A 14,911-nucleotide genomic window follows, 5' to 3' on the forward strand; every position below is an offset into this window, starting at 1 on the left:
CCACTGCAGCCAGGGCCTTCACCCTCGTGATGCCAGCTTGTCAGAACAATCCCCGCCTGGGAGCTCCAGGCCAGCAGCCAACCCAAGATTGTGAGACAGTGGCCTCCAGAGAGACCGGCCCAGCTTCATCTGCCAGGTTGAGTCTGATGTCCCCAAGGTCAGAGGCCAGCTGAGAAGTAGTAGTCCTGCATGCCGGTCCTCACCTGAGCCTCAAAGCTGGGACTGCTGCCCTGAGGCCTAGGCCGTTCCCTCTCCATATGGCCCAGGGCCTGGTGAGTCTTCAAAGGTGTGGATCGTGCTTTGCCCAGCAAGTTGCCTTCGTTCCAGGGAGGGCAGGGACTGGCCCAGGATCACATAGGCTAGTGGCAAGCCAGGCTCTTGGCAGCACCCATTTCGGGCTGCCTTCTTCCTTGGCCCCAGGGGCCCGGCAGCCCAAACTTAGGGCCAGGAATCTGTCCGACCTCACAGCTCCAATACACGCAGCCTTCCAGGGTGACTGAGGACACTGCCTCTTCCTGAAGCCAGGGCCACTCAGCAGGCCCCAGCCAGAGTGGGTGCGCACCTTGCCGTGGATCACACAGAAAGCCCATGGGCAGCCCAGGTAGTCCCGGATGCTGTAGGACACCTTCCAGACTAGGTGGGAGTGTGGGTTCTTCATTGTCCCAGTGGCACCTGGGGAAAGGGGCATCAGGTCAGAAACAGGGCTCAGTGGGGACCCCTGCCAGGCTGCCCTGCCTCCTCCCCTTGCCGTTGGAGCAGCAGGCCTCCCCCTGGGCTTGGGGCTGTGACCCTGGTTCTCATGCTACTGGGAAGCTCTAGCTCCCACAGGGTAGGTCTGAGGAGCCAGACCCTGGTACATCCATTAGGAACTGGAGGGCGGAAGTCCAGATAGAGTGGGGAGTTCCAGCCAGGCCCCACCCAGCCCTTGGAAGGAAGGAAGGGGGAGCCCTGACCTGTGGCTCCATCAGTGAATTCTGGCAACATTAGATTCCAAGCCCAGGATTGGTGGGAGGTGCTGGGGCAGGAGGGGACTCCAGAGGAAGAGTGTTCCCTGTCACATAGCCCTGGACTTCCTCCTCCCCACTGGCCTCTCTGCCTGCACTCACCACCTCAGACTTCCACAGATGCAGGTGGCATCACCCGCTGGTTCACCCTGGGGGAGAGGCAGGCAGGGGCCAGCTGACTGGAGGTGTGGGCAGAGACCTTGTCAGCCCCAGGGGGAGGTGGGAGAGCCCAGGGGTGGGGAGAGGAGTAAAGAGGAAAAGAGAAGTCAGAAGGTGAGAAGAAAAGGAAGGGGGAGGAGTCCCAGCTTTGGAAACCACCAGGTCCAAGCCTGGACCTACCAGACACCCCTGTGGCTCCCCACACCTCCAGGCTGATGCTGTCACTGAGCCCCACAGGTGTGGGGAGGCCCAGGGACTGGACCCCAGCAACCAGCTCACCCACTGGGTGCACCCCAGTCTCCCCTCCACCATCCTCTAGGAGGGCTCCCCAGCAGGCCTCCCCTCAGCCCCACTCACTGCTGCTCAGCCTTGGCACAGTTGCTGAGGAAGAGCACCATGGCGAGGAAGAACATGCTCCCCAGGATGACAACAAAGGGGCAGAGCATGACCGCATAGCCCAGGCTCAGGAACTCCCAGAGCAGGGAGTTCTTGGTGCTCTGGTGGATCAGGTCTGAGATCTGTGGGGATGTGGGGGTGGGTGTCAGGGTACAGTCCCTGAAGCCCTCAGCCTCCCTAGGCCAGCCCCCACCCAAAGTGACTCACAAAGCTGATGAGGTAGGGGCTCCTGGCATCCCCCAGAAGGTGGGAGGTGAAGCTCTGCAAGGCCACAGCCGTGGCATGCCAGGTGGGGATGACCACGTACTTCGGGAGGTGGGCAGGTCATCAGCCCAAGGAGCTGGCCCCAGTCCAGCGCCTGGCACCTCCGAAGCCCCACACCCTCAGATTCACTCCTCTCTCTCCTGGACCCTGCCCTCCTTCCCGCCAGCCTGGCCACTTTTTCCTGCCAGGCACCCCTCTCCTCCCTGAGCCTCTCCACCCACACACAGCTTCAGTCACCCCCTCAGCACCAGGGGCTTTTCCACGTCCAGCCCAGACCAGTGCCACCTGCCCCAGATCGAAAGTGTCATTGGCCTCAAACCTGCTGTGCCCCCCGGGACGCCCATCAGAAATGGGAATCGTCACCTCCCTCCCAGCTACTTGTAGCCAAGGGAAGGTAATTTGGGGACTGCCCAGCTGCCAGTCACTAGAGGCCATTAGCCCAGAGCCCTCTGAGCCTCACATGACCCGAACCGTCAGGAATGGCCACGCCATTACCTCTCCTGCTCAGCTCTCGCTGTTCCTGAGATCAGGCTGCCGTGGCTTCTGCCCTTGGCCCATAGTCACGGGGACACTGAGGCCCAGAGAGGCACATGTTCCAGGGGAACCCAAACCCCAGCTGGGGCCATTTGTCCTCACTCCCATCAAGCTAAAGACCCATCTTGGTTCCCCTTCCTGAGGACCAAGTAAGGCCTGACGCCTGGGACGGGAGCTGGTGAGGCAGGCTCCTGCCTGGAAGAACCTCTGCTCACACCTGTGGGCACCTCAGCACTGAATGCCAGGTACTGCTGGGCCCCAGGCCCCCAATCAGACCAAGCAGGCCCGAGCCACAGGAGGCGCACTTCAAAGCTGGGCAGGCCAGAGTCAGGAGGGGCTGGGGTGGGGGCGGGACAGGCACGGTCAGCTCTGTGGGTGCCCTGAGCCCCTGTGCCCTGAGCTCCAGCTGCCTCACCTCTTTGGAGTGCCAACCTTAGTGGGCACCAGCAGCCAGCACTCATGGGCACCCCATTGCAGGAGAGGTGGGGGCGGGTGGAAAAAGGCCTGAATCTGGTTAAACAGAGTGGCCTCATTTCCAGCAGGAGTAAACTGACACTGATTAAACTGGGACACAATTTCCCTGGGACCCTGACCCTGCTGGCAGCTGTCAGGGGCTCTCCTGGGGATGGGGGAGGAGGGGTCCTGGCCAGCACCAAGGGCATTTGATCTGCACAGACTCGCTCCTCCCTTCATGCTGGGCCTGGGCAGCAACCCCTGCCCACCCCTGCCACTGTCTGGCTCCATGCTGAGGCTCAAAGCTGCATCAGACCTCCCCACCACCTCCCCAGCCCATTGACTCAGGAGGACAGAGAGAGACAGCCCAGGAGGCACGGGGTGGGCAAGGCAGGCTTCCCAAAGCACAGGAGCCATCAGGGGCTGCAGAGCCTGGCAGACTCATCTCCTGGGCTGTCCCATGCTGGGCACCCGACCCTGAGCATCCTGAAGGTCCACCCATGAGTCCTCCCTCTGTCTGCCCCAGAGCCTGCCCTGACATCTCCCAGACACACTCCCCTGTCCCCTGATGACTCTGGCCAGGCTGATCCCTGGGCATGGGACCAAGTGTCACACCTCTGCCACCCCCAGATGGTCATGAATTCCTAGCCCCCTCCTGGCTCTTCCCAGGGTGCTCCCAACCCCACCAAGGGACACAAGCCTCTGCTGGCTGCTCAGATGGCCCTTTGTCCCCAGCCGGCTGGTCTGGAGCCCATTGTTGGCCCTGTGAAGACGGCCTCTGTCCTCCAGCCCTAGCCACAAGCACTTAGGCAGGCACGCCTGGCAGCCAGGCTGAGCAAGGAGGGGCAGAGCCCATGAACACTCAGACCTGGGGGGAGGAGTGCTGGCAGGCAGCAGTACCTCGGTGCCAGCTGCCAGCCTCCCAGACAGTAACCTGAGCCTTGAGACACCCCTCCCCACCCGGTCCCCACATCTCACTCTGCCTGCCCAGCCCTCTGCTTCCTGGCTCTGTCCAGACGCAGACCCCAAACTCTGATTCCCTCCCTGCCTCTGGCTTCACCTTCCTGGCAGGCCTGCCTTCCCACCCGCTCCCAACCAGCTCTCCTGCCCCTTCACCCACCCTTCCCAGCTACCCCTGTGAGGTCGAGGCCTGGGTCAGCTGCATAAGGTGATCTCTGCCTGCCTGGCTCACCATGAGGATGTTGGTGGTGATGGCCCAGTTGGAAAATAGCAGTGTCTCCCCGACGAAGATATGAATCTGCCCAGGAGAAAGCAAAGCAATCATAAGGGGACCCTCCCTCCGCAGCGGCCACAGGCTGCTCCCTACACACTGGCTGCTGGTGGGGAGCCCACAAAACCTCACCCCTCCTCCCAGACCCACATCCATTCATGGGCTATCCAGAGACTTCAAGCCATGCCCACGGCCCTGAGGCACCCAGAGGCCCCAACAGGCCAGGGATACGCAGGGGCAGCCAGAGAATAGGAGCCTCCCTAGGGAAGGGACTGTCCCACAAGTCACAGAATTTCCCATTCCAGACCCTCCCCGTGGCCCAGACCCAGCTCCCCCAGCACCCCTCCCCCCTACCACACTCACATAGGCCCCTACGATGCTGCTCTTGGAAGCCATGAAGATCAGGCAGATGAAGATGGCAGAGCCTAGCAATGCCCATGGCACACACCAGGGGGTTGGCCCACTGGGTCCTCAGGCAGCACCAGCGTGTGGCTCCCGCACCCGTGACCATGCCCAAGAAGCCCATAAAGCAGGTGATGGCCCCGAAGATGAGGCTGTGGGGACAGAGGATGGAGGCATGAGTTGAGGGGGGTAAGGGCTCAGGCTGAGGGGGCCCTCCTGTCTGAGGTTTCACCCCAAGGGGCCCCACCTGTCCTTGGCCCCACAGGGCAGGCTGCTACACAACTCCACCATCTTCTGCATGACTTCTGCGTGGTGCAGATAGAGTGGGATCTACATGCCCAGGGCCCCTGTGGCGAAGGAGACAGCCAACATGGCCAGGGAGGAGAAGACGTAGCTGCAGCTGGGGAGAGGCCAGGCAGTGGCACTGAGCTGAGGGACCTCCTCCAGCTCCCATGGGCAGTGCCGTGCATTGGGGGGACAGAAGGCCCCAAATGCTTCATCTTACAGGCCCCAGGGGTGAGGGTTCATGCTGCAGGAATAATAGATTCTCGGGGCCAAACGTCCCTCCCAGCACTGAGACAGCAGAACTGGTGGGTTTCCAGCTGAGGGTGTGGGGGGCTGCCCTGCAGGGAGAGCCCCTCACCTCAGCACTCCTCCCCCTGCCCACCAGGTCCTTCCCAGCCAGACTCACTTTCGGATCAGGGCCTTCATATCTCGGAGCCATGAGGTCCAGGTTTTGAGCTGGTCCCCATGCTAGTTGGCATGGCCTCTCTTAGTGGCTGGGACCAGGATGAGGATGAGCATTCCTGTGATCACGCCCAGGACAGGTGACACCTGTCAGGGAGCAGGAAGTTAGGACACCAGGGCCTGGCCAGCCTTGTCTCTGCTGCAGAAGGGGGACTCAGGCAAACTGCGCCTTCTCCAGGCCACAAGCTTCTCTGAGCTGGGGGTCTGCCCAGCCTTCCTAACTGGGCTGCTGAGAAAAGCTGGGGCTGAGGTCAGTCAAGGGGCTGGGGGCTTGAGATGGACCTTCCAGACCCGGGGCAGGACAGGAGTGGGGAAGGTGCAGGGAAGCCAGACAGACTAGAGGAAAAAGAAGGGGTGGATAAGTAAAGCAGTGTGTGGATGGACAGAGGAGGAGAGATTGGCTAAAGAGATGGATGGAGAACAGAAGGAGAGAGGGAGTGAGGGAGGAAGGGAGGAATCAATATATGGATGTATTGACAGATTGATGAATGGACAGACGGACAAATGAGAGAAAAGTAGATAGCCAGATGGGATGATGACTTTGAGGGAGGAGAGAATTCCTGAGGCAGGTTCCCAACATAGGTTCCTCAGCCACAGGGCACTGGGAAAGTGCTGTCTAGGCGTGGAGCAACTGACTGACAGACCAGGTAGGCTGGCATTTAGAAGGGTGGCCCATACAGGCCCCACAAGAACAGAGGCTCACCAGCCCTTTTGGGTCTTCCCTGTATCCAGCCCATTTTCCAGAAGAGAACCTCCAAGGCCCCAAGTTTGTCTCCGGATGAAAGAGTGACATCTGACAGCCTGGCTTCCATCCTACCAGCCCTTCAGAACAGTCTCCCTTCACATCCCCGGGACTGGGAGTCCCTGGGTTGGGGAGTTCCTTTGCATGCCACCTCCCTCTTGTCCCCCATTAAGAAATTCCACGGAGGCTGCTTCCTTCCTGCTTTTAGGAAAAAACACTTTGTCTTAAGCTTCCACTCCTCCGAGAGACTGGGGGCCTCTGTTTCCTGATTGCGCTGTACTGGGGCCTCAGTAACTTGCCCCAAACCCAGTGAGACAGGAAGTGACTCCAGACCCTGGGGGCCCCATGCAGAGGTCTTGTCCCAGACTTACCCTAGCACAGCACCAGGGCTTGAAGCAGGAAGCACCACCATGGACCTGGAATTTCCTGACATGGTGGAAGAATCCTTGGTTCTCAACCTGGGACTGCCGGGCAGGAGATTCCAACCATCAGCCTGGGGATCCTGAGGGCGGTGGGACTGTGTCTGGCTCCCCGCACACCTGAGCATTCTGACACCTTGATCTGCACTAATCTGGAAGGGCAGGGATTTCAGGGTCCAGGCAGCTGGGGAGGAATCCTGGAGGCCTATGACCTAGTCTGGGCTCCATCTCTGGGCAACCCTGGGGCAAGAGCTGGACTGGAGGGTGTCCTTGTGGAGGGAAGGGACATAGGCCTTACCCATAAGGCCCAGTGTCAGTCTCCAGCTGCCTGCTTCACGCTGGAGCCAGTGATGTAGCCCAGGTCGCTGCAGAGAAGAGACACATCAGGCTGAGCAGAGACAGGCTGAAAATAGGGAGTGCCCACTGGTCTGCAAGGAGGCTTCCCACCCTCACCACCCAGCCAGCTGGCCAGGGAGCAGGTCCAGGCGTTTTTCAAAGGCTGACCATCCATCTGTTGAGTTCCCTGAGGGTGCAGGGAACCTTCCCCAGATCCTCAGCCAGACCCTGATGTCTCGACTGTCACCTGCCCAGCAGGATGGTGAAGTAGAAGATGGACAGCATGAGCATGTGTGTGTTCTTAGTGAAGAGGTCGCCAATGATTGTGGGTGCGATGGTGGAGTAGCTGGCCTCACCGATGCCCACCAGCCCCCAGGACAGGACAAGCAGCCAGAATTACTGTGGGGAGGGGTGGCGGATGCTGGGGACCAGCTACCCACTCTCTGCCTCTCATCTCTGCTTCCCATTTGCTCCCTCCTTCTGGCAAGGCTCAGGAGCCAGGGGAGAGAAGGGTAAGGGTGCTGGTGAGCTGCACCTCTGTAAAAACGACCTCCCCAGCCACTCCAGGCCTGTTTGCCCCTCTGTATAGTGGGTCTGATGGGGCCCATGCTGGGATGGGACAGGATGATCCCAACTTGAGAGTGGTATGGACCAGGCAGACCCCTCTGCCCCCATAAGCTCTGGGGACACAAGCCTAGGTGTCCACTCTCCACCAAGTAGGAGACCTGCTCCCTGGCTTTGACCACAGTTCGGGAGCCTCAAGCCACCAAACTTCACTCTGTCCCTCTCCCAAGCCGGGTGACTGGGCCAACTCTGGCAGCACTGTGAGCCCAGTATGAGTCGGGAGTGGGCAGGGAAGCCCAGGCAGCCCAGAGCCCCTTCCCCTGCACACACCAAAGGGCAAAGCCTGGCTCAGTGGGGAAGGGTGGAGCCCTGCCAGCTGCTGGTGGCACAACCCTTTGATGTGGACCTGTCCCCTCCTGTCCCCAGCTGCCCAGGACCTGAGAATCCAGCCTGGTCATTGTTCTCCAGCCCCACCCTGACCACCCATCTGGCCAGCATTGCCCACATCCAGCCCTTTTCGGGGGCTCCCTGACTTCCATCCATCTGCTCACCTCGTCCCCAGCTGGCTGTGATAGCGGGTGCTGCCTGGGCTGACCCATCTCTGACCCCTCATGCTGGTCTCTCTCTCTTCCTCTCGCTCTTCCCATCTCCCCATCTGCCCTTAGCTCCTCACCTCTGTATCTCTTCCTGGGATCACCTGCCCACAACCTAGGTCTGTTTTTCCATGGGGTCATTTGTCTCTTTTGCATTGTTTTTTTTTTTTTTTTTTTGAGACAGAGTATCACTGGAGTACAGTAGTGCGATCTTGGCTTACTGCCACCTCTGCCCCCACGGATTCAAGTGATGCTCCTGCCTCAGCCTCCTGAGGAGCTCGGATTATAGGTACCTCGGCCTCCCAAAGTGCTGGGATTACAGGCATGAGCCACCATGCCTGGCCCTCTGTGTGATGCAGGGCACAGGGGCTAACACCTGTAATCCCAGCACTTTGAGAGGCTAAAGCAGGAGGATTGCTTGAGGCCAGGAGTTCGAGACCAGCCTGGATAACATAGCGAGACCCTGTCTCTACGAAATGTTTAAATAAAATAAAAATCAGTAGGACATCAAGGTGCATGCCTGTAGTCCTAGCTACTTAGGAGACTGAGGCAGGAGGGTGAGTGGAGCCCAGAAGGTCAAGTCTGCAGTGAGCTGTGATCACACCACTGCATATCAGCCTAGGCGACAAGGCGCAGTGAGACACATTTAAGGCCAGGCATAATGGTTCACACCTGTAATCCCAGCACTTCGGCAAGTCAAGCCGGGTGGATCCCCTGAGGTCAGGAGTTTGAGACCAGCCTGACCAACATGACAAAACCCGTCTCTACTAAGAATACAAAAATTAGCCAGGCATGGTGGTGGGTGCCTATAATCCCAGCTACTCTGGAGGCTGAGGCAGGAGAATCACTTGAACCCAGGGTAGGGAAAGAAGGGTGTGTCAGAGGTTGTAGTGAGCTGAGATTGAGCCATTGCACTCCAGCCTGGGTGAAAGAGCAAAACTCCATCTCAAAACAAACAACATTTAAAAATAAAACGAACGTAAAAGGAAACCTTCCATGCGTCTTATCCTGTAACTTCCTTCTGCCCCCTCATTTTATCTTTTTGAAACCCGTTTATGCTGATGTATCAAGATCTAGTTCATTCTTTTGATGTCAAGAGTCTCACAGGGATGGGCACAGTAGCTCACACCTGTAATCCCAGCACTTAGGGAGGCTCAGGTGGGTGGATCACCTGAGGTCAGGAGTTCGAGCCTAGCCTGACCAAGATGGTGAAACCCTGTCTCTACTAAAAATACAAAAATTAGCTCGGTGTGGTGGTATGCACCTGTAATCCTAACTACTTGGGAGGCTGAGGCAGGAGAATCACTTGAACCCAGAAGGCAGCGGTTGCAGTGAGCTGAGATTGTGCCATTGTACTCTAGCCTGGGCAACAAGAGTGAGAGTGAAACTATCAAAAAAAAAAAAAAAAGTCATACACACTATGGCCATTTCGATTGCTTCCTTGTTTTTTTTTTTGTTTGTTTTTGTTTTTGTTTTTGTTTTGCTATGACAGTGCTGAAATGAACCTTCTTACATGGATGTGTCTACAAGCTGGAGTTTCTATCTTGGGTATATACCCCAAGTAGAGGGCTGGGCCATGGGAGATACAGAGAGTTTTGTAATATCCTGCCATTTCACTCTCCAAAGAGACTCTACTAATTTACACTCCCAACAGCAGGGCTGGAGTCCCCGAGTCCCCGCAGCTTTGACAACACGTGGTATTGTCAGCCTTTGCAATTGTTGCCAATCTGACAGGTGTGAAATGGTACCTCGCTGCTCTCATTTGCATTTCCCCATCACTGGAAAGGCTGAGCACTGTCTCTTCCTACATTTATTGGCCGTTTGGGTGTCTTCCAAAGCTGTCTGTAACTATCCCTTACCCATTTTTCTGCTGCGTTATTTGTCTTTTTCTTATTGATGTATAGTCCTAGATTTTAAGAGCTTGCTTTCTGCTTTACTCTCCCCTATCCAGACTTTATTCTGCAGGATGGTTTGAAATACAGACCAAACTTTTCTTTCAATCCAGATGGAGAGATAGTTTTTCCCAAGCCACCTGTTTCAGATGCAGCTTTCATCCTCCACTAAATCCCCACAGAAATGAGAACTGTCACATGAATCTTAGTCCATGGCTCTGCTGTTCGAGTTAGAATAGCTGCATTTTCATAACTGAGAGGCAAATCCCCTTTCATTTTTCACAATATTCTTGGTGGCTCCTGGGCATTTTCTCTGCCAAATTAACTTCAGAACCACATGGCCAAGGTCTACCAAAAACCCCCATGGGACCAAATTGTGACTGCGATGGATTTCTAGATTCATTGGGGTTGAACTGTTTCTCTCTGTGCCTCTGCTTATCTCCTCTACCAACCATCCCTCCCCTTTAACACACCCAGAGGTGGACCCAGATTTGGCATGATGGCCTTGACTCACTGGTCAGTCCCAGGAGCAGCCCCAGAGGTTGATGGCAAGGGGCCTGGCCAGGGGCAAGACAAGCCCCTGAGGGGCCCTAGAGGTTTCTGATCCAGTCATTTTTTTTTGTAGAGACAGAGTCTTGTTCTGTCACCCAGGCTGGAGTGCAGTGGTGCAATCTGGGCTCACTGCAACCTCTGCATCCCAGGTTCAAGTGACTCTTTTGCCTCTGCCTCCTGAGTAGCTGGGAATACAGCTTCACATTGCAATGCCCAGCTAATTTCTTTTGTATTTTAGTAGAGATAGGGTTTCACTGTGTTGCCCAGGGGGTCTCGAATGCCTAAGCTCAGGCAATCCGCCCACCTCAGCCTCCCAAAGTGCTAGGATTACAGGCACGAGCCACTGCGCCAGGCCCAGTCCTTATTTTTGACTGTGGCCACAAGGCTAACTTGCCATCCTGGGCCTGGAGCACACCTGACCTGACCCTCCTCCATGACGCTGCCGCACAAAGCAAGGGTGTCCCTGAAAACCTGCTGATTCTCTCTGCCCTCCCTCCAGCGTCCCCTCTATCCACCCACATCTGACCTGGCCACTGTTCTTCAAACTACCACAGAAGGAAGCCCAGACCCTTGAGCCTGGCATTCAAGGTTCTCCATGACTCAGTCCCCGCTTCCTTTCCAGTGAAGATGCAATCCTCAGTCTTTTTTTTTGTTTTGTTTTGAGATGGAGTGTTGCTCTTGTCACCTAGGCTGGAATGCAATGGCACAATCTCCACTCACTGCAACCTCCACTTTCCAGATTCAAGCGATTCTCCTGCCTCAGCCTCCCACGTAGCTGGGATTACAGGGGCACACCACCACGCCCAGCTAATTTTTGTATTTTTAGTAGATATGAGGTTTCTCCATGTTGGCCAGGCTGGTCTCTAACTCCTCACCTCAGGTGGTCCACCCATCTCGGCCTTCCAAAGTGTTGGGATTACAGGTGTGAGCCACTGCGCCCAGCCCAAGCTTACTCTTTCAATTCACTGCACCATTTCTGCAGCTGTGGGTTGGCCCCTTCTGCCCATGATGCCTTCACCAAAAGGCATAATCTCTCAGTCCTGTCTGCCTAGTTCAAACACCACCTCCTCCAGGAAGCCTTCCCTGACCCTATGGATTTCAAGAGACAGCTGTCTCTAGTGAGGACTCTTTCTGCACCTCTTGAAGGCTCTGAGCACAGGAGATCCCATCAAATCTTCCTGCCCCAAAGCCTCGGTGCTCACAAGGACAGGGCTATACTGAAAGCTCCTCGAACACAGATCTGTTCTCCCTTCTTCCATCATCTTTCTCTACAGCAGCCATCATGTGATTGCCCCTCTCTGCTTGAATGCACCTAGAGATGGGAAACTCACTATCTAGCAAGGGAACAGGCTCATCTTCAGAAGAAAGAGCAGAAACAGGGACTGGATGAACATGGGTTGTGTTCCAGGGCCTGGCCCTTCACAGCTAGGCTACTTCTTACAGGAAACCTTCGAGTTGGGAAGCATCATCCCCATTTTAATGATGAGAAAACTGAGGCTCAGAGAGATTAAGAGTAAGTATCTCCAGGTCACAAAGCTGAGTAAACCACAAAGTTGGAATAGTCAAGCTGAGGCCTGGGAGAGCTAAATGAGAGGATGCTTCTTTGTGTTGAATTGATGTTTGCTTCTCTGGGATGACCCAAGAAGTTAGCTGGTCATCAGACCAAGCACAAACTGAGCAAGAACCAGAGGGGGGTAGTGACTCCCCCAGAATCACATAGCCAGGTAACAGCCGAGCGAGGACTAGAACCCAGAGCCCTCACTCCTAGGCCAGACTTGTTCTTGGCATCCATCCCAAGTCAGAGGGCCACTCAAAAAGAGTCATGCCACTAAGGCTACAGGTCTCTCCAGTCAGGCCAGCATGGAAAAGGCCCCAGCTGCAGGGCTGGTTTGTGAAAGTGTCCAAAGACCACCTTGTCCCTCTGCACTGGGAAGATGCTGGGGTTCAAGCAAAGAAGCTGGAAGCCCTGGGCTGGATGAGCACAGGCCAGTGAGACTCACCACTCGCTGGAGGGCCCGGGTTGCAGGGGTGGGAAAGAAGCCAGGGCGGGCCTCACCTGCTGGGGAATGAAGGAGTTGGAGAAGGTGACTGCAGACCAGAAGAAAATGCCACAGCTGAGAATCACCTTCCTGGTGAAGCGACTGCTCAGGTAGCTGAGAATGGGGGCTGCCACCATGAAGCTGCAGATGAACACTGCGCAGGGAAAGGAGAGCTTGAGGGGTGGCCTGGGCCCATGCCCCAGCACACCAGCCCACTTCACACCCACTTGAGGTCAAGTGCCTGTGGGGCAAAGTGACTGAGGAAGCAGCCCAGAGAGAGGGGACCTCAGCCCCACCTGCACCCCAGAATGGCAGGACAAGCCTTATGAGGTCAGGCAATTCCATGGCACCATCCCCTCCAATACATGTCCAGTTTTCCCAGTTTTAGGTGAGCCCTTTGGGTACTTTTTTTGAGAGTCTTGCTCTGTCACCCAGGCTGGCGTACAATGGTGCAATCTTGGTTCACTACAACCTCTGCCTCCTGGGTTCAAGCAATTCTCCTGCCTCAGCCTCCCCAGTAGCTGGAATTACAGACTTGCGCCACCATGCCCAGCTAGTTTTTGTATTTTTAGTAGAGATGGGGTTTCACCATGTTGGCCAGGCTGGTCTTAAACTCCTGACCTCATGATCCACCTACCACAGCCTCCCAAAGTGCTGGGATTACAGGCGTGAGCCACCGCGACCAGCCTTGGGTACTTTCTAAAGGAGTAAAGACCTATTTTTGAACACTTTCTACATGCCAGACACTGTGCTGGGGGCTCAGTATGTCATATCTCATGTGTCTTTTTAAAATTTGTTTCTGTTTATTGTTTTGAGACAGGGTCTTACTCTGTCACCCAGGCTGGAGTGCAGTGGCACAATCTCAGCTCACTGCAACATCCACCTCCTGGGTTCAAGTGATTCTCATGCCTCAGCCACCTGAATAGCTGGCATTACTTGGCCAATCTTTGTATTTTAGTAGAGATGGGGTTTGGCCATGTTGTCCAGGCTGTTCTCAAACTCCTGGCCTCAAGTGATCCACCTGCTTTGGCCTCCCAAAGTGTGAGGATTACAGTTGTGAGCACCTGGCTGTATCTCATGTATCATGTACCTTTCCAGCCCCTCCCACCTCAAAGACGTGGAGACAGATGCAGAGGGAAAGTGACTTTCCCAACAGCCCACAGGCAATAAAAGTCCCAGTGGGGATGTGACCCCATCTGCCTGACTCCAGGGCCTGTATTCCTTATAATTTACCACACTGCACTCATTATTCTACTTGGGAAAGAAGTTCAGAGAGTGGAGGGGATCTACACAAGGTCACTCAGCAAATCAAGGCAGAACTGGGACTGGAACTCCATTTCACACATGCTGAATCACACAGCTGCCCTTGCTCCCAGCATCTCAGGGGCTTTCCTGATGGCTGAAAACACTATCATCCATCCCCCCATCCTACCCTCCTGTCATTCACCACCACCACCACCACCAATTTTTTTTTTTTTAGACAGAGTCTTGCTCTGTCTTCCAGGTGGGATTGCAGTGGCACAATCTCACCTTACCACAACCTCCGACTCCTGGGTTCAAGCAATTGAACCCTGCCTCAGCCTCCAGGCTAAAGTGCTAGGGTTTTAGGCATGAGCCACTGTGCCCAGCCCAGTCCTTATTTTTGACTGTGGCCACCAGGCTCACTTGCACGCCACCATGCCTGGCTAATTTTTGTCTTTTTAGTAGAGACAGGATTTCACCATGTTGACCAGGCTGGTATCAAACTCCTGACCTCAAGCGATCGGCCTGCTTCAGCCTCCCAAAGTGCTGGGATTACAGGCATAAACCACCACACCTGGCCACCACAATGTTAAAGAGAGGGGTCAGAGGAGGAGATATTTCAGCCAGGACTTGGAGGAGGTAAGAAAACAAACTGTGCAATTCTTGGGGCAAGAACAGCAGGCGCCCAGGCCCTGGGGCAGGAGTCCACTCAGCATGTTGGAGGACAGGAGATAGGCCCGGGTGGGGCCTCAGAGTCCCCAGTGATGACTGTGACGTCCATGGATGACAAAGGAAGACATGAGGGGATGCCAAGAACACACCATGACCTGGCTTTGTTCTTCCAGGACAAGAGGTTAAAAGACTCAACAGGAGTCCACTGCCAGTGATGGGAGGGGCCTTGGAGGTCCCAGGTGGAATGAAGAGGGGCAGAGGAAGGCAGGGTAGACCCTAGGTCACACAGCGAGGCAGCCCCCATCCCCATTCCTCCCCCAGGAAGGCAGTCCCACAGCTGATGGACAGTTGGCCAGACAAAGGCTGGGAGTTGCAGACAAGGCAGCCCGTTGGCCTCTGACTGCCCGGCTGAATGTGTGCATGGGCCTGGCTGCTTTTGCGTGGGCCTGAGACCCTGGCGAGATGGGACCTGAGAGAAGAGATAGAGGGAGAGAGGAAGGAAGGAGGAAAAGAGAGGGGAAGGTGGGGCGAGAGGGCCGGGCACAGCCCCTTGCACTTGGCTGGGGGAGTGACTGCTTTTCTCTTATGTGAGAAAAAGCAGGCCAGGGAGTGTGTGTACATAGTGGGTGTGCAAGGAGACCCCCTAATTCCAGAGGACTTGAGCAGAATC

The 14,911-nt window shown here is 55.9% G+C and overlaps 1 pseudogene; it reads right to left on the reverse strand.

Moving 5' to 3' along the window:
• Positions 1 to 1,110: 1,110 nt before the first annotated feature.
• LOC128930872 (sphingosine-1-phosphate transporter SPNS2-like) lies at positions 1,111 to 12,464 on the reverse strand (annotated as a pseudogene).
• Positions 12,465 to 14,911: the final 2,447 nt, after the last annotated feature.

This window comes from Callithrix jacchus, chromosome 6 (assembly GCF_049354715.1).
Source record: "Callithrix jacchus isolate 240 chromosome 6, calJac240_pri, whole genome shotgun sequence".
NCBI lineage: Eukaryota > Metazoa > Chordata > Mammalia > Primates > Cebidae > Callithrix > Callithrix jacchus.